Consider the following 18,042-nt stretch of genomic DNA (forward strand, 5'->3'; position numbering starts at 1 on the left):
TCCAGATACTCCAGTTTCTATCTACATCCCACAGAAGCGCAGGTAGAATAACTAATGACTGTAGATAATGCACAGTGTCGGAGAAAGTCAATGGGAAGTTGATTCATGTCAGGAAGTATAGATTACAGCTAAATAAATGGAGGAATAGGATTGATGGGAGTGGTCTGAGAACTAGCATAGACTTGATTGCTCAGAAGGCTTCTTTCTACATCATAAGAAAAATGTGAACTCCTCAGCAAACCATTTCTTATTTATTCCTAGCAACACACACAAATTGCTGGAAGAACTCAGCAGGCCAGGCAGCAATCATGGAAAAGAGTAAACAGTCAACATTTTAGGCCGAGACCCTTCATCGGGACTAGACAAAAAGGATGAGAAGTCAGAGTAAGAAGATGGAGGAGGGGAGGAGGAAGTACAAGGTAGTAGGTGGAACCAGGAGGAGGGAGGGATGAAGTAAGGAGCTGGGAAATTGATTGGTGAAAGAGATCAAGGGTTGGAGAAGGGGGAATCTCATAAGAGAGGACAGAAGGCCATTGGAGAAAGGGAAAGGGGAGGAGCACCATGGGGAGGTAATGGGCAAGTAAGGAGATAAGGTGAGGGAGGGAAATAGGAATGGGGAATGTTGGGGGGTGGATCAATTATTGGAAGTTTGAGAAATCGATGTTCATGGCATTGGGTGGGAGGCTACCCAGACAGAGTATAAGGTGTTGCTCCTCCAACCTGAGTGTGGCCTCATCGCAGCAGTAGAGGAATCCATGGACTGACATGTCGGAATGGGAATGGAATATGGAATTAAAATGAGGGGCCTTTGAGAGATACTGTTTTCTCTGGTGGACAGAGCATTGGTGTTTGACAAAGCAGTCCCCCAATCCAGGTCAGGTCTCACTGATATACAGGAGGCCACACTAGATACAGTAGATTACCCCAACAGACTCATAGGTGAAGTGTCGCCTCACCTGGAAGAGCTGTTTGGGGCCCTGAATGGTAGTGAGGGAGGAGGTGTAGGGGCAGGTGTAGCACTTGTTCTGCTTGCAAGGATAAGTGCCAGGAGGGAGATCAGTGGGGAGGAACAAATGGTCAAGGGAGTCTTGTAGGGAGAAATCCCTGTGGAAAGCAGAAAGTAGGGAGGAGGGAAAGATGTGCTTGGTGGTGGGATCCCTTTGGAGATGATGGAAATTACAGAGAATTATATTCTGAATGTGGAAGCTGGTGGGGTTGTAGGTGAAGATAAGAGGAACCATCTCCCTGGTAGGTTGGCGGGAGGATGGGGTGAGGGCAGACGTGCATGAAATGGAAGAGATGCAATTGAGGGTGGCGTTGATGGTGGAGGAAGGGAAGCCCTCAAATTTACCTGGTCCATTTCTGAAACTTCCCTCTCCTTTCTCAATCTCCCTGGAGACAACTTATCTACTGATGTCTATTATAAACCCATTGTCTTACAGCTACCTGGACTATACCTCTTCCCACCCTGTTACTTGTAAAAATACCATCCCCTTCTCTCAATTCCTCCATCTCCACACATCTATTCTCAGGATGAGGTGTTTCATTACAGAACTAAGGAGATGTCCTCCTTCTTCGAGAAAAGGGGCTTCTATCAATGCTGCCCTGAATTGCATCTCTTCCATTTCATACATGTCTGCCCTCACCCCATCCTCCACCACCCCACCAGGGAGAGGGTTCCTCTTGTCCTCATCTACAACCTCACCAGCCTCCAAGTCCAGCACATAAATCTCCAAAACTTCCGCCATCTCCAATGGGGTCCCACCACCAAGCACATCTCTCCCTGCCCCCTACTTTCTGCTTTCCACAGGGCTCCCTCCCTACACGACTCCCTTGTCCATTCGTCCTTCCCCACTGATCTCCTTCCTGGCACTTACTCTTGCAAATAGAACAAGTGCCACAATTTCCCCTACACCTCTTGCCTCACCACCATCCAGGGCTCCAAACAGTGTCCTTCCAGGTGAGGCGACACTTCACCTGTGAGTCATTTGGGGTCGTATACTGTGTCCAGTGCTCCTGGTGTGGCCTCCTGTATATCAATGAGAACCGATGCAGATTGAGAGACAGCTTCACCAAGCGCCTACGTTCCGCCTGTCAGAAAAAGCAGGATCTCCCAGTAGTCACCCATTTTAATTCCACATCCCATTCCCATTCCAACATGTCAGTCCACAGCCTCCTCTACCTTTGCAATGAGGCCACATTCAGGTTGGAGAAGCAACACCTTATATTCCAACAGGGTAGCCTCCAACCTGATGGCATAAACATTGATTTATTAAATTCCAATAATACCACCCCCACAAGATTTCTCATTCACATTTCCCAATTTCACGTTATCTCCTTACCTGCCTATCACTCCCTTTTGTGCTTCTCCATCTTTTCTTTCTTCCATAGTCTTCTGTCCTCCCTTATCCGATTCCCCCTTCTCCAGCCCTGCATCCCTTTCACCAATCAGCTTCCCAGCTCCTTACTTCACCCCCTCCACCCCCACCCCAATTTCACCTATCATCTTGAGGTTCTTTCTCCTCCCCCACCACCCACCTTCTTACTTTGACTCCTCATCTTTCTTTCCCCAGTCCTGATGAAGGGTCTCGGCCCAAAACGTCGACTGTACCTTTTTCCATAGATGCTGCCTGGCCTGCTGAGTTCCTCCAGCATTTTGTGTGTGTTGCTCAAATTTCCAGTATCTGCAGATTTTCTCTTGCATGTGAATAATGAATAAGCATTGTTATTCTTAATTAACTATTCAACTTACTAATTTGAAAGGAATTATATTCCGCGTAGCGTTTAGGGCGACGCTAATACAGCTTGGGGCAGTGGAGTTCAGAGTTCAGAGTTCAATTTCAAAGCCCTCTGTAAAGAGTTTATACATCCACACCGTGAATGCATGGGTTTCCTCCAGGAGTTCCGGATTCCTTCCACATTCCAAAGACATACCAGTTAGTAGGTTAATTGGTTATTGAAAATTGTTCTGTGGTTAGGCTAAGGTTAAATAGGTGGGTTGCTGGGTGACGGGGCTCACTGGGCTGGAAGGGCCTGCTCTGTCTTGCATCTCCGAATCTCCAAAGGCAATATCCCTGTAACCGTCTGGATATCTTTCTTGTTCCAGCCTATGAAAGTCAATATAGTAATTCAATATGTTGAAGTGAATTTTTCCTTTTTCTTCCTGAGAAATGTTTTGAAAATCGTGGATCTTATCCTCTTTTTAACATTTGGATAGAAGTTTCTGGGGCAGAGTATTGCTCATGTGAAGGGTGAAGACTGTGTGATTCTCAGCTGGAAGAAGAGCTGTCTCCTTTACTCCTTCTTTTCTGCAGTTTCCTGGGGCAGTAAAGTCATCATTGATCTTCCGATTAATGTCAGCGATCAAGGTCACGGCAGGCTCTGTTATTCTCATATCATCAGCGGGTTCAACACAAAAATGGTTTTATCCATGATTTATCATATACCACTGAGGCTTCCTTATAGAAATTGGCGATTTAATACCATGAAAAGAAGCTGCTTTTTTTTCTATTAAGTTGTCCAGAGTAATTTCATCACCCACGATATTCTTCCATGTTGACTTTGATAGCCTCCTGCTATTCAATGGCCAGCTTCTGATGTATGCCAGTGCTAGATTGTCCCAGTCATTCGAGCCATTCAGTTGGATCAAATAACGGAAAGTACATCAAAAAGCAGTCAAGATTTTCTGATACTGAGAATGAAAGGCATTCAAACACTGCTTATATGTCACTTAGTATAAGCATCATAGGAAACCATATCAAAATAAACCATGTTAAGAAGAGATGTGAATTGAATACAACTCTGATATTGCTCCTGTGGTCTACACCACAGTAGTGTAATCATACCACAGTATTGCTAACAGTGATTGGATGTACGAAACCTTGTTAGTTGGAAAAAACTAAATCTCTTTTTACCTTGGCAAGCTAATATCTCTAAATCTGTTGAATTATTTGCATCCCATATGATGCTATTGAATGTATTTGAAGTACTAGATCATATAGAGTCATTGAGCGCTTCCTAAGGGAAAACAGGCCCTTTGGCCCATCTAACCTATGCCAAACGTTTAACAGATTCCAAAAAGGAAGGATGTGTGCATTAAGAATGATACGTGCATTATGCTTGTTTGTTTGTTATGTGCTGTGTCATTTGATGTGGGCGATCGTGGTCTTTCAATGATTGTTCTCAGTAAATTTTTCTACAGAAGTGTTTTGCCATTGCCTTCTTCCGGGTGGTGTCTTTACAAGACAGGTGACCGCCAGCCATTATCAGTACTCTTCAGAGATTGCCTGTCTGGCATCAGTGGGTCACATAACCAGGACTTGTGAGCAGGAACCAGCTGCTCATACGACCATCCACCACCCGCTCCCATGACTTCATGTGACCCTGACCATGGCGCTAAACAGGTGCTACACCTTGCCCAAGGGTGACCTACCTGCAGGCTAGCGGAGGGAAGGGGTGCCTTACACATCCTTTGCTAGAAACACACCTCTGCCCCGCCACCCGTGTATTATGGCGGCATCTAAATTATGATGAACTACTTGCCTTTTGCAAGGCAGAGAAATATAAGTTAGGTAATACAGCACTTTCCCGTTACCACTTCACATTCTTAGGTGAGTACAAAAACTGAATATCAACATAACCATCAATTGAATATCATTTTCTCTTACAGTCTTAGTCCCTCAACCATCACTTGCAATAGGTACTGTAATTAAGTAATTTTTACTCTTCCTCCGAGTAGCTAATGGATTTACCATGAATACTAAGCAAGACACACAAAACGCTGGAGGAACTCGGCAGGCCGGGCAGCGTCTATGGAAAAGAGCAAACAGTCAACATTTTGGGCCAAGACCCTTCATCAGGACACTTAATCTTTTCCACTGATGTTGCCTGACCTGCTGAGTTCCTCCATTTCGCTGAACACCTACGTTCTGTGTGCCAGAGAAAGCAGGACCTCCCAGTGGCCACACATTTTAATTCCTCGTCCCATTCCCATTCTGATATGTCTATCCATGGCCTCCTCTACTGTCAAAATGAAGCCACACTCAGGTTGGAGGAACAACACCTGATATTCTGTTTGGGTAGTCTCCAACCTGATGGCATGAACATTGATTTCTCTAACTTCCGTTAATGCCCCTCCTCCCCTTCTTACCCCATCCCTGATTTATTTATTTATTATCCCTCCCTTTTTTCTCTCTCTCCTTTTTATCTCTCTCTGTCCCTCTCACAATCACTCCTTGCCTGTTCTTCATCTCCCTCTGGTGTTCCCCTCCCCCTTTCTTTCTCCCACAATCCTTTCCCTTCTCTAGCTCTGTATCACTTTCGCCAATCAACTTTCCAGCTCTTAGCTTCATCCCTCCCCCTCCGGTCTTCTCCTATCATTTCGGATTTCCCCCTCCCCCTCCCACTTCCATATCTCTTACTATCCCTTCTTTCAGTTAGTCCTGACGAAGGGTCTCGGCCCGAAACGTCGACTGTACTTCTTCCTATAGACCCTTCCTGGCCTGCTGCGTTCCACCAGCATTTTGTGTGTTTTGATTTAGATTTCCAGCATCTTATCCTGGTGTTGCCATGAATACGACTGAATTACTTTGCTCAAAGGTTACGTATGGTACTTAAGGTACACAAGGACAAATATTACTGTATTAATTTTAAGCATTCCAAATAAAATAGAGATCTGCAATGCTGGAACATGACATGAAAGACTAAAACATTGCAATGTTCAACTGTGATTTAGGAAACATATGCAAATGTTTTGGAAGCCAGGAGATCAGATTTACAAAAGTATTTTTATTCCTAGCACAAGTTCTGGTCACGGACAGTCAAGATTCCCTTCCATGTTGCTGAATGATCGAACAGCAGAGGGAAAGAACATTTGCTTGTTCGGTGCCAAGACAGCAACCTCACATTTAGTGCCAATGAAACCACGGAGCTGATCGTTGACTTCAGAAAGGGGAAGTGGGGAGACCACAGGCCAGTTCTCATTGGTGGATTAGAGGTGGAGAGAGTAAACAGCTTCAAATTCCCGACTGTTAGCATCACAGATCAGCTGTCCTCAGCTCAGTACAGGGAAGTAGAGGGTTAGAGCACCTTTCCTGTGGTTGTTTATATGTGTTGGACCATCTGCACAGCCCTAACCCTACCTCAGCAGTGGAAAACCAAGGACCTCCTCTTGCACTAGCTTGGACTTGTATCTGGTGGTGTATTTTTCTTTACTGTCTTGTTTTCTCACAGTCTAGTCTCCCGCTCCCTCTCCTTCTCCTCTCCCCCCCTCTTTCTCCATCTCACCCTCTTTCCCTCTCTCCTCTCTTCTCCCCATCTCCTCACTCCCCTTTCTCTCTAACTCTCTCCCTCTCCCATTCTCCTCTTCTCCCCTTACCCCACTCCTGCCTCCCCATCTTGCCCTCTTCCACCTCTCTCCCTCTTTTTCTTCTTTTCCCTCTTCTCCTTCTGTCCCTCTGTCCCTCTCTCCCCCTGTCCCTCTCTCTCCCATCTTCTCCTCTCCCCTCTCCCCTCACCCACCTCCTGCCTCCCCATCTTGCCCTCTTCCACCTCTCTCCCTCTTTTTCCTCTTTTCCCTCTTCTCCTTCTGTCCCTCTGTCCCTCTCTCCCCCTGTCCCTCTCTCTCCCTCTCCCCCTTCACCGCATGATATAATTGATATTCTGTGTGTTATTTGTCGCTATGTGCCCATGCTGTTGTGGCAAGCACGTTTCCTGTTGTACCTAAGGAACATGACAATAACTTAACTCGACTTGATTCCCCTAATGCTCTGTCATGCTTCCCTTCCCAGCTCAAAGGCTCCCTGTTTCCACACTCAGTGGAGGAGCTTAGATGTTGGTGCCATCACTCCCAGTTTTTCAAGCAAGAAGCAACCATAAAATCAATTTGAATCATGTCCACCATGATTTCCGGGTGAAATTATTCCCTTGGGGATACTAGCCCAGGCACATCTGTGTATGTTTCCCCTTAGCACAACCGACGTCGGCTGTGCATTTAATGAAATCATTTGCCGCACAGTATGTTTTTCCTCCCTTGGCAACAGCGACTGGCTTATTTTGATTCAACCTGAAACCTCCATTAAAGAGTCAAAGTATAAAGATTTGTACATCATGCTGAAATGGACAAGGCGATGACAATTAAAGGGGATCCCCCTCTCTTAGTTCTGATGAAGGACTGATGAATCACAGACCTGAACTATTAACAGTTTCTCTTCTTACCAATGCTGACCAATCTGCTGAGATTTTCCAGCATTTTTTGATTTTATTTCAGATTTCCAGCAACCACAGTTTTGTTTTCAATTGTCATTTAAACGGAAACGGATCTCCATTCTGGTATTAGATTTGCACATATCATCTACAAGTCTGTTGCTCAGGGTATTTCAAACCTCGTCACTGGTTGTTACAAAATTGACTGCAGACTTTTGTAAGACCTCAGCCTCACTGGCCTCTTTGTGTTCCTTGCAGTGGCATAGAGTTTGATCCGGGTAGACAACTGTGGGACAAGATACTCAGGGTTCTCTCTCTCTCTCTCTCTCTCTCTCTCTCTCTCTCTCTCTCCCCTCTCTCCTCCCCCTCCCCCCCTCTCTCTCCCCCCTCTCTCAGTCTCTCTCTGTCTTCCGCTCTGTCTCTCTCAGTCTCTCTCTCTCTCTCTCTCAGTCTCTCTCTCTGTTTCTCTCCTCTCTCAGTCTCTCTCTGTCTCTGTCTCTCTCTCTCTCTCTCTCTCTCTCTGTCTGTCTCTCTCTCCCTCTCTCTCTCTCAGTCTCTCTCTCTGTCTCTCTCTTTCTCTCTCAGTCCCTCTCTCTGTCTCTGTCTCTCTCTGTTTCTCTGTCTCTCTGTGTTTGTGTTTGTGTGTGTGTCTCTCTCTCTATCTCTGTCTCTCTTTCTCTTTGTCTCTGTCTCTGTTTCTCTCTTGCACTTTTCAGCCATTTTTAACTTTTTGCAGGAGATCTCATTGTATATCAGTGCCTTAAGCAGCACAGGTTTAGCACAACTAACAGGGTGAAATCAAATTTCTAGGTCAGGAAGTGTTAACAAATTGATTCAAGATTCCTGCTGAATTAAAAACAGAAAAGCCCTGGAACACGACATCAACATCCTTGCTACGTTAATAGTATTGAGGTGGAGAGGACGGGGAGCTTCATGTTTCCAGGAGTCAACATCACCGGCAGTGTGTAACGGTTGGCAACGCCTCTACTTCCTCAGGAGGATTAAGAAATTTGGCACGCCTCCTTTGACCTCCACCAAATTTCACTGATACATCATATAAAGCATTCTACCTGGGTGCATAACAGATTGGAATGGCAACTGTTCAGTGCCTGACCACAAGAAACTGCAGAGAGTTGAGGCCACAGCTCAGTATGTCATGGAAACCTGCCTCTCCTCTATGGACTCTGCCTGTACCTCCCACTGGCTCAGTAAAGCAGCCAGTACCCCACCTATCCCTGACATTGTCTCTTCCCTCTTCTTCCATGGGCCTACGAGTACAAAAGCCTGAACGTATGTACCACCAGGCTCAAGGACAAATTCTATCCACTCAAATGAGACTATTAAATAGTTCCCTAGTATGATAAAATAAACTCTTGACCTCACGATCTACCACATTATAATCTTGTACTTTATTGTTTTCTTGTGCTTTCTCTGAGCGGCTCCACTCTATTCTGCATTCTGTTACTGCTCTATCTTGTTCTACCTCAGTGATTTGATCTGTATCAACAGTGTGCAGGACAACGCTTTCACTGTATCTTGGTACATATGACAATAATAAACCAATACCGATGCGTTTAGGCAGAATCTGTGGGGTGACACACTTAACCGAAGAAGGGTCCCAGATCTGAAATGTTAACTGTTTCTTGTTTCACTGATACTGCCTGCCCTAGAAAATAGAACACAGAGCAACACAAGAGAACAGGCCCTTTGTCCTGTGGTGTTATGCCAAACTCTTTAAAATAGTAACTAAACTTCTAACAAAAATAATCCCTGCTGCTGCGTACGCAAGGTCCATATCCCTTCATTCTCTACACATTCAAGAACCTCTTAAATACCTCCATCATTTCTGCACCCATCAGTACCCCAGCAGTGCATACCAGGCACCCACCATTCTGAGTTTAAAAAAAACTTCCCCACACATTTCCTTTCAATTTTACCCTTTTCACCTTAAATGCGTCATTCGTTCATTCATTATGTGCCATGTCGTATGATGTGGCTGATCACTGTCTTTCCAAGGCTATGATTGTTCTACAAGGAAATGGTTTGCCATTTCTTTCTTCTGGGCAAAGTCTTTACAAGACGCTGCTTAGAAATGCATTCCCTCTTTTATTAGACTTTTTGACCCTTCAGACGATACTGGCTGTCTACTCTATCTATGTCTCTCATAATTACGTAAACTTTTATCAGGAGTTCTAAGTGTTTCCATCGTTTTCTACTTTTACTTAAGTCTTTTGATTTTCAATGTCTGCCGCTTATCAGTTAATAAAATAACAAAGCCATTAAGACACACATCTCTTGCTTTGAACTAACCGAGTGATTTGGACACTAGATTTACTTGCCTTGAACACATTTGTGATCTTCATCAGATCCATTTAACTAAGAACCATATGTTTAATTAAACTCAATTATTTTTTCCAATTAGACGGAGAATGTCCTGATGTTGGCAGAAAGCGGGCCATCGCGCTCACATTAATTTGAAGTAAGGCAATAATGAATATGCACAAAGTACACTGCAGATGCACTTGTACACAGATACACAGTACACTTGTTTCCGTGGAAACGAGCTGGATGAACTCAGCAGGTCCGGCAGCATGAATATGCAAGTGTCAGCCGTGGATCTCCCGCTGTAGTTGAGTCAGGTGCAAGGCAGGTCAACATTCACAAGGTTTCGATCGTAGCTGTCTTCTATTGACTGCGTCCCCACCCCACGACCTCACCGCATGAAAACACACGCACGCACACGCATTCCCTTTGTACACACAAAACACAGACACACATGAACACACATGTCCTACATACCACACAGAAGTGCATGTGTGCACACAGACACACCTCATAGATGTTACATTATTTCAAGGCCACGCAGTGTCAACACAGAGCCCACTGGTTCTGAGCAGATTAATTATTTCCCATTGGTGCTGATAATGTGATTTGCTAACCAGGTTGGTACATAGGTGAATCCTCTTTAATCCAGCGTAACAAGCAACATTAATATCTTCTCTCCCCCGACAGTGAGCATAAGCATAAGTCAAGTTTCACATAAAGAGTCACCTTGCAGGCACTGCAGTCATTACTCAAACTAAATGGTATATCGATGTGGAACAAACGGACAGAGCCTTCTGCCAATGCTGTGCCTGGCAATCGTGCAACTGTGCTGGAAGCATTTCAGAAATGAACAGCTTTACTCCCACCTTCAAAACAAAAAATCCGCCCAGAACCCCTGCCCTGTGTGCAAGTATCAAGCATATTGAACAGCTAGCTATAGGAAGGTGTGGGGGGGTGGGGGGTGGTTGCTGTGTAACCAGGAACTCTAAATCCTGCGCAAGTCAGTGAAGCTGGGTTCAAATGGCAAGCCCTATAGAAAATAAAATCGTAGAGGGAGGAAAAATCAATGAACTAATTTGGACTGCAACGCGTTCAGTATCAGAATTTCTATAGACTCTATCCGAACGTACTGGAGTCTATCATTTATCATCTCTCCTTGCCCTAGAGAAGGTGTGCTGCATTCCCTTCTACAACACCTGCACTGTTAACGGTTCTTGGATCTCCTCTAGAATTTACACCTTTATGCTTGACATCTTCAGTAATATGTATAGCCACTACCTTACATCGCCCTACAACCTGGTCATCTACAGACCAGTCTTTCTCTATATACTCCATGACATTACATTCCTCGGAAATATTGACACTCTTTCCATTCTCGCCCCTGAAGTTAATCACTCCACAACAGGCATTGGTGCCTCTAGTTGCCAGGGTTTGTTTTAAAACTGAGATTCCTGGGTCAAAAGCTGTGGGGGGGGGGGGGGGTATGATTCTAAAGCAATTGATAGAAGATTCCTTTCAGATAGTCCTGACGAAGGGTCTCGGCCCGAAACGTTGACAGTGCTTCTCCTTATAGATGCTGCCTGGCCTGCTGTGTTCCGCCAGCATTTTGTGTCTGTTGAAGGATTAGAAGACATCTTTGTTGACTGTACTGACCTTGGAAGCAGTTGTGCTTTTTAGCTGTATCAGGCCGAAACGAGAATATTTAATCGTGTCCATTGAGAGTGCTGCTGCTACTTGAGTCACCCCTAGGTGCCCCAGAACATAGCCCTGACAGGCTGCATCACTGTGTGGTATGGGAGGGGCTACTGCACAGGACCGAAAGAAGCTGCAGAAGGTTGTAAATCTAGTCAGCTCCATCTTGAGTGCTTGCCTACAAAGTAACCCAGGACATCTTCAAGGACTGGTGTCTCAGAAAGGCAGCGTCCATTATTAAGGACCTCCAGCACCCAGGGCATGCCCTTTTCTCACTGTTACCATCAGGAAGGAGGTACAGAAGCCTGAAGGCACACACTCAGTGATTCAGGAACAGCTTCTTCCCCTCTGCCATCCGATTCCTAATGAACAGTGAACCCTTGGACATTACCTCACTTTTTTAATATACTGTATAGTATTTCTATTTTTTACACGACTTTTAATCTATTCAATGTATGTATACTGTCATTGATTGGCTTATTGATTTATTACTATTATTTTATTTTGCATTTTTTTCTTCTATATTATGTATTGCATTGAACTGCTGTTGCTAAGTTAACAAATCTCACGTCACATGCCGGTGATAATAAACCTGGTTCTGATTCTGATTCTGAGGATTAGAAAGGAGATGGAGAGGCATATTTGCACCCAGTGAGTGGTATAGGTCTGGAATCCCTGCCTAACAGGCCAAATTCCTCAGCATGTTTAAGCTGAGGTAAACTGTTCGGCTGTGTGCTGGAAATAATGTGATCAGCGGGGATACAGGCTCAAATAAAGGAGCTCAGCTATTCAGCGTTGAGATGAACAGAACAGTAAGATGAAGAGTAGGAAGTCATTTTATGATCTGCAAAACAAGATGGGGCAAATTGCTTCCCTCAGGGATATAAATTTTCAGATTTCCTGATTCCCAAGAAACCCAACGCCTTTGTATCCAGAAGAGGCTGTGCAACTGCCTTCCAACAGAAGTTCTGAGTTTCCGACCTCTGCGAGTTTTTTTGTTCTTCAGCTGAGGGGCTGAAATTGTCTTTTGCAGGTCATAGTATAAATGAGGAGATGGTGTCGCACAATGAATCTCTGTACACACTTGAATGTTTGAATTCTTCATGAGATGAATCTGTCTCTCTGGCTGCCCATTATGCCGCTGGCGTCTAGGGCAGCAATGAAGGTCCTTCACTTCTGGTGGTGTTCAGGGATTTCCTCATCGTGTCAGTAGGTTCCTCTCGGTTTCCACTCCTGTCAGTCGTCCAAGGCCCGGCCGGAGACTCAGGAATACCGTCACACTCAGATGTAGATGGATTTTTCATTGCTGTTTCCATAACTGTTTTGTTTGACCAGCCAAGGTTGGCCCTGAGCCGAACCCCCCCTCCCCACCCCAAACCAGGGTACCGGTGGACCACTCTTAGTTTGGCCCCTACCCTTTGACCTGCTTGGCATGGGTGACCCTACCAAGAGCCAAAGCATAAAGTGCTGATTCCAGCCAACGTAATTCTCTGGGTCAATGGGGCACACAAGCCTCCAAACCCAACGACAAGCGCAAGTGTGAGATGAGTGGTGTCAAATAAACGTCAATTCTCCCACCCTCTCCGGCCTGTAGCACTACAGCTGGAGGGCACAGGTCAGAAGAAAGCCTCATGGAGACAGGTTTTCCAAGTCTGCTTCTTCATTTTCATGAGTGGCAAGACAAGAAAGAGTAAGGAGTTAGACTGGACAGGATGAGACTAGGGCAGAGTACAAAAAAGCTGAAGGCAGACTGACTATCCAAGAAGCACATAAACAAGGTTGGCGCAATTAACCATGTGTCTCGTTATCAAACAAATCAGCATTTAGTTAAGGGTGTTTACTCCTCTCTCCACAGCACTGAGGCTGTGAGATTGCCTCGACTGCTTCTCGCTTCTTGTCTGCGAGCCTCACGGCGATTTGCCTGCGCTGTGTGATGAACCGAGACCGAGGCTGCGGGCCTGCTCTGGCTGCTCCAGGCTCCGGGCCTACGGACTCAGTTTGGTTTGGAATGTTGTTACTTGCTTTTATTGTTTGCATGATTTGTGCGTTGGGAACTTTTCTTTCGTTAAATTGGTTTTGGGTTTTTTCAGGTTTCTTGCTTTGTGGCTGCCTGTCAGGAGACAAAGGTTGGATAATTTAGACATTCTTTAATAATACAGGTCCACAATCCCTTATCCGAAATTCTGAAATCCAAAAAGCTCTGAAAACCGAAGCTTTTTTTGTCAACAGCTGACATCACTCAGGTGTGACGTGGCAGCACTAGCAGAGGCCGCCAGACGTCAGTTGTGGCTCAGCGCTCGTACTGGTTACACGTGTGTTTGCTGTTCACTGATATTTTGTGTTCACTGTTGACTTTGTGTTTAATTTCACTGTGAAAACGTCAAAAAGAGCTGCCGATACCCCTATGGGTAACAATGAGAAAAAGAGAAGGAAGCATCTATCATTATCAATAACGCAGCAAGTGGAGTTATTGCAGAAGCTTGATCGTGGTGTGTCTTTGCGGCGTCTTACTGAAGAATACGGTGTCGGAACTACCACTGTATATGATTTAAAGAAACAGAAAGACAAGTTACTGAAGTTTTATAGTGACAGTGATGTTCTACATTTATTCCAGTAAGTCATTTACCATGTGTTTGGTTCGGTTCATTTGAAGCTGTATATTTTTATGTTTTATTGAATATTTTTGTTGGAAATAAAAAAATTTCTTGTCATTATTCCCTAAACAATACAGTATAACAACTATTTACATATAATTTACATTGTATTACGTATTATAAGCAATCTAGAGATGATTTAAAGTATACGGGAGGATGTGCGTAGGTCTGGAGCTCCACCGGGTCCTAAAGTCCACCCGCACTGAGACAGGTTAAATAAAGGACTTGGGCATATGTGATTTTTTTGTATCTGCAGAGGGTCCTGGAACCAATAAGGAGGGATTCTGAAATCCAAAAAATTCTGAATTCCGAAATGCAACTGGCCCCAAGGATTTCGGATAAGGGATTGTGGACCTGTACATCTCCTTTGAATCCTTTAAGTTATTTCTCAAGTGTCCCAAACAGATCCATGGGGATTCACCTCCAATAAATTTGTTGAGGCAGTATAGATTTGGAAGGTGCTTAAGCTTCCTGCAGCCTAGCTCGGAGGAGAGCGTGGAGGCACAGTTTTTGGAGACAAAATTAAAACATCGATTCTCATTCTAACAATTCATTGAGGAGATGCCTAGAGAAGTAGTAATTCGGACAGCACAAGCACATGAGAGTGCAGACCAACTGGACCTCATGGAGGTGGGGAATTGAAGAGGCTGTACAAATCTGCAGTAATAAACAGATATCACACGCTGGAGGAAAACTCAGAAGTGGCCAATTCAATCAAGCAATGCTGGAATGCAGGGAGGAATTGCACAATGACAACTTTATCCCAGAAGTGAATATGGAACTGGCTACTGAAGAGAGGGTGCAGTTCAAAAACGAGCTGGGCCAAGATGTTACACTTAAATCAGAACAGTAAGTAATTACATGGCTGGAGACCCAAAGCAATGTTGAGAAGTTCTAATCTAATCTGTGTTGTGATTGCAAGACCCTGTTGGACATTGCTATTGTATTAGGCTGTAAGTCCGATTCGTTGATTTATTCACAGGCAGGAGAGGAGGCATAATCACAGCCAGTGTGATGAGTCACAGGGCAATAGAGGCCTGGTGCAGTTAAAACAGAAAGCAACAAATACTGGACTGAAAGTGTTATATTTGAATGCACGCAGCACAAGAAATAAAATGGAGGATCTTGAAAATCAGCTACAGATTGGCAAGTATGACGTTGTGGCCATCTCTGAAACTTGACTAAAGGATGGCTGCCAGTGGGAGCTGAACATCCAAAGATATATGGTTTATCAGAAAGATAGGTTAGTAGGCAGAAGGGGTGGTGTGGTTCTGTGTATAAGAAATAATATTAAATCATTAGGAAGGGATGACGTAGGATCAGAAGGTGTAGAGTCTCTATGGGTTGAGTTAAGAAATGGCAAGGGTAAAAGGACCCTAATGGCAGTTGTATACAGGCCTCCAAACAGCGGCTGGGATGTGGATTACAAATTACAGCAGGAGATAGAAAAGGTGTGTCAGAAGGGCAATATCACGATAATCGTTGGGGATTTTAACATGAAAGTAGATTGGGAAAATCAGGCCAGTACTGAACCTCAGGTAAGAGAATTTGTAGGATGTCTAAGGGATGGCTTTTTAGAACAGCTTTTTGCTGAGCCCACTAGGGAATCGGCTGTGCTGGATTGGGTGTTGTACAATGATCCGAGGTGATAAGAGAGCTTAAGGTTAAGGAACCCTTAGGGAACAGTGGTCACAATATGATCGAGTTCACATTGAAATTTGAGAAGGTGAAACTAAATTCCAATGTGTTGGTATTTCAGTGGAATAAAGGAAATTACAATGACATGAGAGGAGAAATGGCCAAAGTTACTGGAAAGGGACTCCAGCAGGAAGGACAGCAGAGCAGCAACGACTGGAGTTCCTGCGAAAAATGAGAGAAGATATATTCTAAATAGGAAGAAATTTTCAAATAGGAGAAGGACACTACCTTGGCTGACAAGTGAAATCAGAGCCAAAGTAAAAGCAAAAGAGAGGGCATACAAGAAAGCCAAAGCTAGCGGGAGGATTGAGAAGATTTTAAAAACTTGCAGAAGGAAACTAGGAAGGTCATTCAGAAGGAAAAGATGAACAATGAAAGGAAGTTGGTGACTAATATCAAAGAAGATACTAAAAGCTTTTTTAAGTATATAAAGGATAAAAGAGAGTAGAGGGTAGATGTAGGACCAATAGAAAATGACACTGGAGATATTGTAATGAGAGACGCAGAGATGGCAGAGGAACTGAATGAATATTTTGCATCAGTCTTCACAGTGGAAGACATCTGCAGCATACCGGACAGTCAAGAGTGTCAGGGAAGTGAAGTATGTGCAGTGAAAATTACGACTGAGAAGGTGCTCAGGAAGCTTAATGGTTTGAAGGTGGATAAATCTCCTGGACCTGATGGAATGCACCCTCAGGTTGTGAAGGAGGTAGCTGGAGAGATTGCAGAGGCATTAATAATGATCTTTCAAGAATCAATAGATTCTGGCATTGTACCTGACGACTAGAATATTGCAAATGTTACTCCATTATTTAAAAAGGGTGGGAGGCCGCAGAAAGGAAAATATAGACCTGTTAGCCTGACATCAGTGGTTGGGAAGCTGTTAGAATCAATTGTTAGGGATGAGATTACAGAGTACCCAGAGACACATGACAAGATAGACCAAAGCCAGCATGGTTTCCTGAAAGGAAAATCTTGCCTGACAAACACTACTGCAATTTTTTGAGGAAATTACAAGCAGGGTAGACAAAAGAGATTCAGAACTTGGATGCACTTGGATTTTCAGAAGGCCTTTGAAAAGGTGCCGCACATGAGGCTGCTTAGCAAGATAAGAGACCATGGAATTACAGGGGAGTTACTAGCATGGGTGGAGCATTGGCAGATCAACAGAAAACAGAGAGTGGGAATAAAGGAATCCTATTCTGGTTGGGTGCTGGTTACCAGTGGAGTTCCACAGGAGTTGGTGTTGGGACCATTGCCTTTACGATGTATGTCAATGATTTGGACTATGGGATTAATGGATTTGTGGCTAAATTTGCCGATGATACAAAGATAGGTGGAGGATTGGGTAGTGTTGAAGAAACAGAGAGCCTGCAGAGAGACTTAGATAGTTTAGGGGAATGGGCAAAGAAGTGGAAAATGAAATCCAATGTTAGAAAGTGTATGGCCATGCACTTTGGTGGAAAAAATAAAAGGGCAGACTATTATTTAGATGGGGAGAGAATTCAAAACTCTTCTGGTCTTATGGACAGATGGCAGGGACAGACGGTGGGGGAGCTTCGTGGCCTTGGTTGTAGTGGAGACCAGGCCTCAAGCCGTGGTGTCGCCTGTGTACAGCCGCCCAGGACCGAGGCATCGGAGTCAATGCACTCCTCGGGAATGCTGAGGGTAGTGTGGGACTGTTGGTACTGTGATTTGCACCTTCACCCCGGAGTAACGTTGTTTCGTTTGACTGTATTCATGGATATTCATGTATGGTTGAATGACAATTAAACTTGAACCTTGAATTATCAGATATCTTTGGAATCAGTCTATTAACAGACAGTTTGTGAATGAAGCACTTTTTAGAGCTGAAAAGGCAGTGTGCATGTTTGCATATAAATGAATTGTATGAAATAACAATATCATAAAAGGTGCAGAATAAGCACATGCACCTTTGCATCTCTGTAATAGAGTGCAAATCCTATTCTGAATCTCCTGTTTTCTCTTAAATCTGTAAGATATAGGACCAGAATTAGGCCATTTTGGCCCATTGAATCTGCTCTGCTATTTCATCTGGGCTGACCCAAATTTCCTCTCAGCCCCAATCTCCCGCCTTCTCCCTGTATCCCTTCATGCCCTGACCAATCAATAATCTATCAACCTTTGCCTTAAATATACGTAAAGATTTGGCCTCCACAGCTGCCTGTGGCAAAGAATTCCACAGATTCATTGCTTTCTGGCTAAAAGAATTCCTCTTCATCTCCGTTCTAAAAGGATACCCCTTTATTCTGAGACTGTGTCCATGCTCTTACAATCTCCCACTATAGAAAATTTTTTCTCCACATCTACTCTATCAGGGCCTGTTGGTACAGGAACCTGATAATATTTGTGCTTGAACCTAGTGGTGCGGGACCTAATGCTTCTGTACCTCCTGTCTGATGGTAGTAGCGAGAAGAGAACCGGGCCTGAATGTGAGGGTCTTTGATAA

This window comes from Hemitrygon akajei, chromosome 14, assembly GCF_048418815.1.
Source record: "Hemitrygon akajei chromosome 14, sHemAka1.3, whole genome shotgun sequence".
Taxonomy (NCBI): Eukaryota; Metazoa; Chordata; class Chondrichthyes; order Myliobatiformes; family Dasyatidae; genus Hemitrygon; species Hemitrygon akajei.